The sequence below is a fragment of the Wolffia australiana genome, chromosome 16 (genome assembly GCF_029677425.1).
Source record: "Wolffia australiana isolate 7733 chromosome 16, ASM2967742v1".
NCBI lineage: Eukaryota > Viridiplantae > Streptophyta > Magnoliopsida > Alismatales > Araceae > Wolffia > Wolffia australiana.
The window spans coordinates 7,484,947-7,494,591 of NC_135850.1; positions in this window are offsets into that span (position 1 = coordinate 7,484,947).

The window sequence follows — 9,645 nt, forward strand, 5'->3', positions numbered from 1 at the left end:
TTGATTTCTCAGATCCTCAAGCAAGAAAAGTCGAGCTCTGCATAGTGCAGCCTCTAGATGTAACCATGTGATCCTTTAACACATTGAATGTGCTCCTTCACATTGGCGAGCTTGGATCAGCATCCTTTATTGTTGTTACACCATCCAGGTCACATCGAGAATGGAGCTATGGGGAGAAGGGAGAAGAAGGGAAAAATCCCTGAACAATTGCATGTGACGCTCTAGGCCAATGTATCAGTCTAGTTAACCACTCTAGTGGCCCAATCACCTTTATTGGCCTTCCAAATTAATAAACTATGTCATCGTATAGATTAATTAATGTCGGATCGAGTTAAACCAATTGATACGGTGTAAGCTACACCTCATGCTCTAGAAGATACGAGTGTATATCAACTCACTCATGGAACCTTTCATCATTGGTTCCCATGTTCGTCTAGTCCCTCATCAACTTGACACTCCTAGGATGACTTAAGGTATGATCAATTTTCAAACCCTAATCAAGCATCTGAGTACTGATTCATTCAGAAATCATTAGAGAACCCTTCTCTAATATTTCACTACCTTGGCCAAGGATTTCATCACAGCGACTTTCTCCTCTTATACCTTGGGTGGACGGTCTCATCTTGACCACTCAATCATCTTTGTGAACTTCTTGATGCACCTTAACTAAGACTGTTTAGAATCCCATGATTAGAGACTTATAAGTGATAGTCAAAGTACAATCTTCCATCCACAAGACGTCTTTAGTGTCTCATCTCTAAGGACAACTTACACAACTAGGACATGAATCAACCTGATTGGCACTTTGGTATAATACCATTCAGTAATTTGTACGTATCAATTCAGTGAACTCTTTCCAATAAAGAGAGCCCACTATTCATAGGTACAAATTTAAGGGTATTATGTCATTGTTTTAATTCAGGCTTAACAAACAATATTTATAACAATTCCCACTTAAATACTCTATAATTAATATAGGGCAAGTAGGGGGCCGATCCACAAAGAGGCATAAATTACTATCAAAATGTTTCTCAAGCTTGGTGTAAATAAATGAGTTTAAAAGTGAGAAATATGATTTCTGGGATTTTTATGGATTTTAGTTAATTTATAAATTTTCCTATGATTTAAATTGAAGCCAAAATACAAATAAAAATACTAGAAATATTTCACACTAATTTTCTACTTTTAATTAATGCCATAAATAAAAAATTAATATTTTATTATTTTCTCAAATTTAATTTACACCAAAAACCACTAGAAATATTAAAAAAGAGAGCTAGAAAATTGCTTTATCATTTTTTTAGACGTTAAATTATTAGAAATTGATTTTAAATTTTAGGGATCTTTTCTGTTTTTATCTGAATTTTTAATGCAGAAAATAATTTTCATCATTTTCCCGATTTGTTCTGATTTATTTATAATTTTTAAATGCTAAAAATGGAGAAGTTGCTATGGTGATTGCCACTAGCGGAGGCAGCAGAGGTGTCGGCAGTGGCCGTAGCACAACACTGGTGGAGCAGGATTTTTTAAGACTTTTTAAAATATGAAAAAAATATCTATTTTTTATCACTTCAGTTAGATCTGATTCAACCTAGTTAGAACCAAGTCAGGGCAGTTTGGGGCGATTTAGGACTTGGCCAAAAAATGGCGAAGTCTTGAAGGGCACCCTTGTGCCCCGCAGTGGTGCCGCTTTTCATACACGCAACTCGAAAGGGAGGCACTCTTGTTGCGTCTGATGCTGATGTGCAGCACACAGTTCAGCAAGATAGCTGCGGTAGTGGGAGAAACCAATTGTTTTAAGGCAAATTAGATTTTGTAATGTGATTTTTTGGCGGATTTGGGAAGGTAAATGAGGGGTAATCTAGAGAGAAATAGGGAGAGATTTTTTAAAGAGAAAGCAATGGTTTTAGAGGGAGAATCGGTCAAAATTAGGAGATAGGGAGAGAAAATGAAGAAGTGGTGTAGAGAGAGTTTGAGATGGAATTTGAAGGTGTAAATGAAGATGATTTTTTATGAAATTTTAAGGGAATGACCTAAGGATACGGACGAAGGACTAGAGAGAGAAATAGTCGATTCTAACGAGAGAAAATAGGGAAATCGAGTGTTTAGAGTGATGGATTTAAAGGTAAATGGATGGATGATGATGGGAAAAATGTAGATCTAGGTTCCTAAAATCTCAATGCAAGTTTACAGAGCCCTTAATGATTACTTTAAATTTTGGATCCTTATATTTCTCCAGGATCAGGCATTTTTCAATCCAAACAAGAGGTGAGATTAAGAGAAAACTTCATTAAACTTACATCAAGCAGGTTGAACAACCTGGATTCTGAAATATGCCTTGTCCTACTGGCCATCCACTTACTAGATCACATCTAGAATCAGGGAAATAACGGAGGAATGAGTAGTTATACATGGGGTGAATGGGAAATTTTTATTTTCTTTTACTGCCATATTTGCCTCTTTTTCTCCATGTGTTCAACATCTTTCTTTATAAACTTCAACATCTTTTTTTGGAAGACTTTTGAGAGCCCAATGGGCAGGTCAGGTAGTGGCCTATCTTCCTTAGATTTCTCTTTTTAAGGTCCACAACTCCACTTGATCCTTTCAAGCTCCTTTGTGGAATCACTATGCTCTAAAAAATTCTCCAATTCCCTAGGATATGTATCTTCTAATTCCTGTAAATTTTCTGCACATTTGGAACTATAAAAAACTCATCAATAATCAAACTTCTTGACTTCAGAGAAGACAAGGAAGTTAGTGAAAAATAACCATAATATGCAAAATATTTGGTTAATTCAAATAATTACATGATAAATTATAAATTAATAATGCCAAAACATCTAAAATATATGCAACTATACATGGATTTGCCATGTTATCAACTATCTATCCTTATTGTATCTACGATAATGGCTATGTGACCGAGCATAGTCATCATATGAGTGAGGGTGCATAGTGTTATTATTTCTGGATACTTCGATGTCCTTCTCAAGCAACCTTTGAATATGACTATTTAAAAAAGATGCTTAAATACTAGTGATCTGTGTAGTACGATCTCATCATAATTCACTAAGTCCTATCATATATTTACATCACAACTATTGTCTACGGACGCAGTTTTAAATCTTATCATAAGTTAATTATACTCCCCCTTGAAAATCACTATCCATAAAACTTTTATTGCCATTTCCTGCGATTAAAGATGTATATCCTTAAATATGTTATTTATTTCTAACATTTATACTCATTAATAATCTCAACCGCTTTGTTTTAGATAAGATTTCCATGCTAGTTCAATAAGTAACGTTGGTAATCTTGTCTAAAAAATAGAGCAAAATGGTGATTGAATAAGGTTTACAAATAATATAAATAGTTAGAAATTTTTCAATAAAAAGATTCTACTTTTTATGTTTTGCAAGCCAATCACACATCCGCATCTTGTTCAATGTTCATTAGTCTAATGTATCCATTATATTGCACATGTGATGCTTATATTCAATTCCATGAATATATGGTCAGACTTAATTTTTGGGTTCTATTGCCTTGGTTTAATGACAGAAAACTGTTCTGTATTGCAACTAAAGAAAAAATCGATTCCAAATCGATCTCTAAAATCTAATACATTACATATATCTTGTGGGGAACTTGTTCCACTCCTTATTTACTCACTTTGACAGTTTTACGAAGATGTTCCCATGGGCCTAGAGGGTCACGCGTAAATGGTATTTTGGACATCAGAAGATATACTTATCTTTTGGGGTTTTTTATGATAACTAACCACTTAGTATGAATAGGGAAAGGCCCTGAACCAAATTCACCCAGGTCAGAATTTCTCCAGAGCCTTCCCCCTTCTCCTTTGTTCCCACACCTCCTCTCCATTCTCGATGCAATCAGGATAGCGTAATGACGATGCAGGAAATGGAATGGGGCTCATCAACGAGAAGGAGAAGATACGATGTGCCGAGGACCGCGTGGATACATCTAGAGGGTGCACACATGAGCAGCTTCGCGTGACTCATTTGAGGATCAAAGGAATCACAGATGTGATCCGTGTTGAGAAACTTTGTTTCAATGATTTTAATGCTGTCGTTTGATGCTGTTTACGTGTCTTTCGTTGTGTGGAATTCTCGTCTTCATCCAGATCTAGGCCTCTAGAACCCAACAAAGATTTCAACTCTCAAAATTTGTGATAACTTTTAAGTTTATGGACTACAATAAAGTATATCTCGCTACTAAAGGAATTGATATAAAATAATTGTTACTTGAAATAATAGGGAAAATGAATCTACATATTGGCAAATATGGATGTATAGAGATATAGTGTGGTTGTTTCTAAAATTGTCCCAAGACATGTACATATGTACCATTATGTACATATATACCCAACACATGTTCCAAAACCTTTTGACACGGGGAACTTAAAGGGAGGTCGAATACTAGAGATATATCAAATTCGAATTTCCAATGAGCACTTCTGTAAGACTCCTTAAGATAGAGATATGTACTCAATAACATGCACAAGGGTTGATGTGGCATTTTCTTTATGAGTTAAGTGCATATTTGACAGTTGTTTTGGGGAGAAACATGAGACAGCTGTGAAAGGAATCTAAAATAATTAAGAAATATGACAAAAATTGGTGGCGATGACATAAACACACTGTCTTTGGACGCGCCGCCACTGTCATCTGAGACGCCTCACATCCTAACTCGTCATCAACCTCAACTGAAGAACCGCCATGATGACAGCCACATCAACGCATCAACGACGGACACGCCTCCACTTACACATGACATATCCCGCGTCATGACACGTCCCCAACAATAACTGCAGAACCATTCGTGACGTGACGAGTTGACACGTCACCTCATCCTTGACCACCGCCCCACGCCCAGGCTGCCCAGTGTCCTAGGCCGCTGCCTCGTGCTAGGCCGCCTCGCACAAGCGCCGCTCGCACAAGCGTTTGCCCTGTGCAGGCGCCCTCCGGCCAGGCCACCCGCACAAGCATTCACCCGCACGGGCCTCCCGCACGGGCCGCCCGCCTGCACAGGCCTCCATCCCGCGCAGGCGCCCACCCGCACAGGCACCTGCCCCACGCAGGCACCCACCTGCATAGGCCGCCTGCCTGCACAAGAGTTCACCCGCATAGGTGCTCGCCTGCACAGACATCCGCCCAGCGCAGACGCCTGCCGCGCCCTGTCCGCCTGTGCCCGTAGAGTCCCTGGGCACCAGCCCGCGCCCACTATGCCACTGGCCACCCTCGCAGCCACTGGTCGTCGCCATGCAGCTTAGGTGTCGGGGGCTGCCCCGCACCCCGCATGGGGCCGACTCCTCCCCCCTTGACCCCCCGCCAACTGATCGCGTGGTTGGATCCGCGACACCCTGTCAAAGCGCACATCATTCATGCCGCCAACGACGCAGCGAGAATTCCCCGTAGCCTCTTCACACACTATTGAGTGCCGAGGTACTTCTACACTCTTTGGTGTTGTGTTCTTCGTCTAGTATTCTTCGAGTGTTCATCCACCGGCTTCGGATTAGATTTGGATTTTGAATCTTCAAGCGAATAGATTGAATAGGTCTTTGAATCTTCTAGTGATCGCCCGTTCGAAGTTATTGATTTTGGTGCTCTACATCACTATGGTGGTTGTAAGACAGTACTCCCGCCCTCGACTATGAGAGGGGCTCAACCATTAGTATTTTCACCGGATTTAGTTTTCAAACTCGATCGTGTGATTTGTGGTCTGTTTTATCCCGTCGTCCCTAGTCGTCCAGTATCTAGTTCCCGTCATCACCTAGCTCCATCACATCTAGTCATATTGCATCAGATATATATATATATATACATTATGGATGAGACGAACAATTAAAGTTAAATGACCTCTAGGTTTATGCCAATCACAGATGAAAGTAAATCTATATTTACTTGCTGTTTTCCTTAAACAAATGGTTCATATACTTGGAAAGTTGCAAGAAGAGTAACATGAGTATATTTTTTAGTGTTATTCCGTTTAATCTCAAAATTATGTGATGGAAGAAGCAAAAGAAATATGGTTACATAAAGCACCATAACACTTTGAGGTGATACTACATGTGAAAGTCAAAAACTAATCATGAATAATTTTTATTCATGTCACTACTTGATAACTGGTCAGTAGACTTGAGATACCAAATATTATTTTTTGGGTGCTAGTGTCTTGATTATTACCAATGAGTTCATACTCTCAGATTTCCAAACAGTCTTGGCTAGAATGAAATAATATGTACATACAAATAATTTTGTGGTCAAGATGGGAATTTATGCCCTTCATACCATAGGAGATTGACTGAAGAAGATGACGGGAATTTATATATGAATAGTAGTTGAAATATCAAAAAAAGTATGTTACGACGACTTATTCATGCATTAGTATTAACTACAATGACTATTAAGGATTTGGTTGTTATCGATAACATTGTCAATATACCTAAAGTTTTTGTAATTAGTAGGATTTAGGACGTACGACTCATGAATTTATCATGTTACTATCTAAATAATTTGAAAAAAATCCAAAATCAGGAAATGGGAATTGGAATAGTCAACCCCAATAGGGACACTTTCTTTTTATCGCCTTTCGCTCCTACTGAACACACTCTATTCAAGGCTTGTATATTGGATCCCTTGAAGGATTAACCCCATAACATTTGGTTGATTTAACTGACTTAAATTGTTGAGTTAAGTCCAGATTTTGGGTTTCATGTGGTTGTTTTAATTCAGGCTTAATCAACAATATTTATGAAAATTCCACTCAAATATGCTATAATAAATAAAGGGCAAGTAAGTGGCAATCCACAGAGAGGCAGAAATTTAATTTCAGAATTTTCCTTAAGCTTGGAATGAATGTAATGAGTTTAAAAGTGAGAAATATAATTTCTGGGATTTTTTCTAAAATTTTAGTTAATTTATATAATTTATTATGATTTAAATTGACATAAAAATACAAAGAAAGCATTAAAAAAATTTAAACTAATTTTAATAATTTTAATTAACACCAGAGATTTAAAATAAATATTTATAGAATTTTTCTGGAATTTATTTTAGACCAAAAACCACTAGAAGTGTGAAAACAAAAGTTAGATATTTTTAGAATTTTTTTAGATTGATTTTATTAATTTTAGTGATTTTTCCTAATGTTTTTGGAATTTATCAATGCAGAAAAAAATTTCCTAATTTTTTCTGATTTGTTGTAATTTTGAAATGTCAAAAACACAAAATAATTACCTGATTGTGCTATCCTGGGTAGTGATGGCGACGGCGAAGTGGGGCCAGAGCGTGGGTGGCGGGCCATTAGGTTTGCCTATTGGGCTTGGCCCACTAAAAAACCTTTTTTTAATAGGGCTGGTTTGACTCAGTCAGACCGATTCAATCCGGTTGAGTGTCTCTTGGCCTTAGCAGATTTTTTGGAAAAGTTTTCAAAGAGGGCACCACTATGCCTGGAAGGCATAGGTGAGGTGGGTGCACGTGACCGGCGGGCAAATGCGCTAGCTGGCATACACGCGCTGCAATACACAAGGGCGGTGGAAATGAGAAGAATCTAAGATGTAAAAGGGAAAATTGATTTTTTCATGCATTTTTTGAGATTCAAAAAGGGAGATGATGGGGAATCTAGAAAGGGATAGGAACGGATTTTAGTGAGAGGAAGAAACGAGTTTAGAGGTAGAAAATGACTGAAATGAAGAGATAGAGAGAGAGAAAATGAAAAAGTGGTGTAGAGAGATTTTGAGATGGAATTTGAAGGTCTAAATGAAGGAGAGTTTTCATGAAATTTTGAGGGGATGAACTAAGGATATGGATTAAGGTATACAGAGAGAAAGAGCAAATTCTAGACAAAGAAAGTAGAAAAATGAGTGTTTAGAGTGAGAAAGGGATTATTTTAAAGGAGAAATGGATGGATAAGGACGAGAAAGTGGAAATCTTAGTTCCTAAAACATCAATGCCTGCTTACCGAGTGATGGAGGCAAATTTTGGTGTTGTATTTTTTAAATTTGCCCAGAGTCAAATAAATTGTAAAATATAGAAACTTACTTAGATATGTATAGTTGTGTGTAAGGTTGTCTCCACAGGGATTGGCCTTTAGGAATATATTCGATATCGAGTTGATAATTAATAAGATATAGTAATAATACTAAAGATAATAAGAATAAGAAGAGATAACTAATAACAAAGTAGAGAGATAATTAGTATAATAAGATAATTAGAGAAGGTAAAATATCTAAGATTATATATATATGTACTAGAGATACTAAGAATAATAAAGAAGAGGTTAGATATCATATTTAAGAAGAATAATTATTGAAAAGTAGATTAATAAGAGTAATGAATAAGAATAATTAGAGGAAGCTAAATAGATATATTAAGAGAGAATGAAAGGGTTAGAGTAGTATTTTTATATAAGAAGATAGGTAAAGAGAGAGTATTAAGTAGTTATTTAACTATAATATACTAAGTATAAGTAAAGAGAAATATAAAGGAGGAAAGAGATAGTAAAGGAAATTAATAAGTATTTATAGTAATATAAAACACCTATAGGTATAGAATACTCCTTAGAATTAGTATAGGTATTTTTATATGATTTAGTTTTTAATAGAAGTTTATATAATCAATAGGTCAATTTAGTTGAACACCCAAGAGGTGTTCAACCAAATGTCAGATAGAAGGTCGGGATATCGGAGAGATACGTATTATTTAATTAATAATAAGTTTTTATATATTTTATATAGTTTTTATAATAAAAAATCGAAGGTAAGGGGGTATTTCTACCGAATGCCTGTGAGGTGTTCCATAGAATACCCAATAGAAGTTGGGTAAGAGGTATGTATTTATATTTTTGTAATTTTGTAAAGTTTAGATAGTAGAACTTAGATAAATCGAGCAAATAATCACCGAACACATGAAGTGTTCGATGGAATGTCACAGAGAGTTCTCGGTACCAAATTCAAAAAAAACACAAGAAAGATAGGGATTGAATGAGAAATTAAGTGTCCGAAGTAATGGAAAACATGAAAATCAATCGAAGAAATAAGATGACCTGAATCGCCCTGATTTGAAAAGAAGGGGTGGCAGCACAGATTGCCACCGCCGAGCTTTGGTTTACGGGTCCTCTTTCTCTTCTCCTCCATTCGGGTGCGCACCCAAACTTCTCCAATCCTTCTTCGGTGTCGTCCGGAGCTTCTTGATCAGGAGGGAGGTTGGCACACCCTCCTTTTGCTCTCGTTACCACCGGAAGGGATCCCTGCAGTCCTTTGGGGGCTCTCATCCCTTTTTAACGGCCTATGAGGGGTCCCATAGGCCGTCTGATGGAGGGGGGCGATCCTAGGGGTCCTCTGAGGCCGTTGGATCATCCAACGATCCCACCTCGCCGGTCAAAAACAGCCTCCAGCCGCTAGCATAAATGGCCAGGGGTGAGAGTGGACCAAAATGCCCCTAGTCATCCGATGTGGCTAATTTTTGGGTCGACGACTGTGATTAAATCACAGCTGTGAACCCAGTATGAGCGGTATACCCCTCCATTGCCCCATCAGCATGCCTCGTCAGCTGCTCCATCAGCTTTGTTTGCTTTGATTCGTTCGCCAAAGGGTCCTGCGATCCACGTCATCACTATCAGACAATA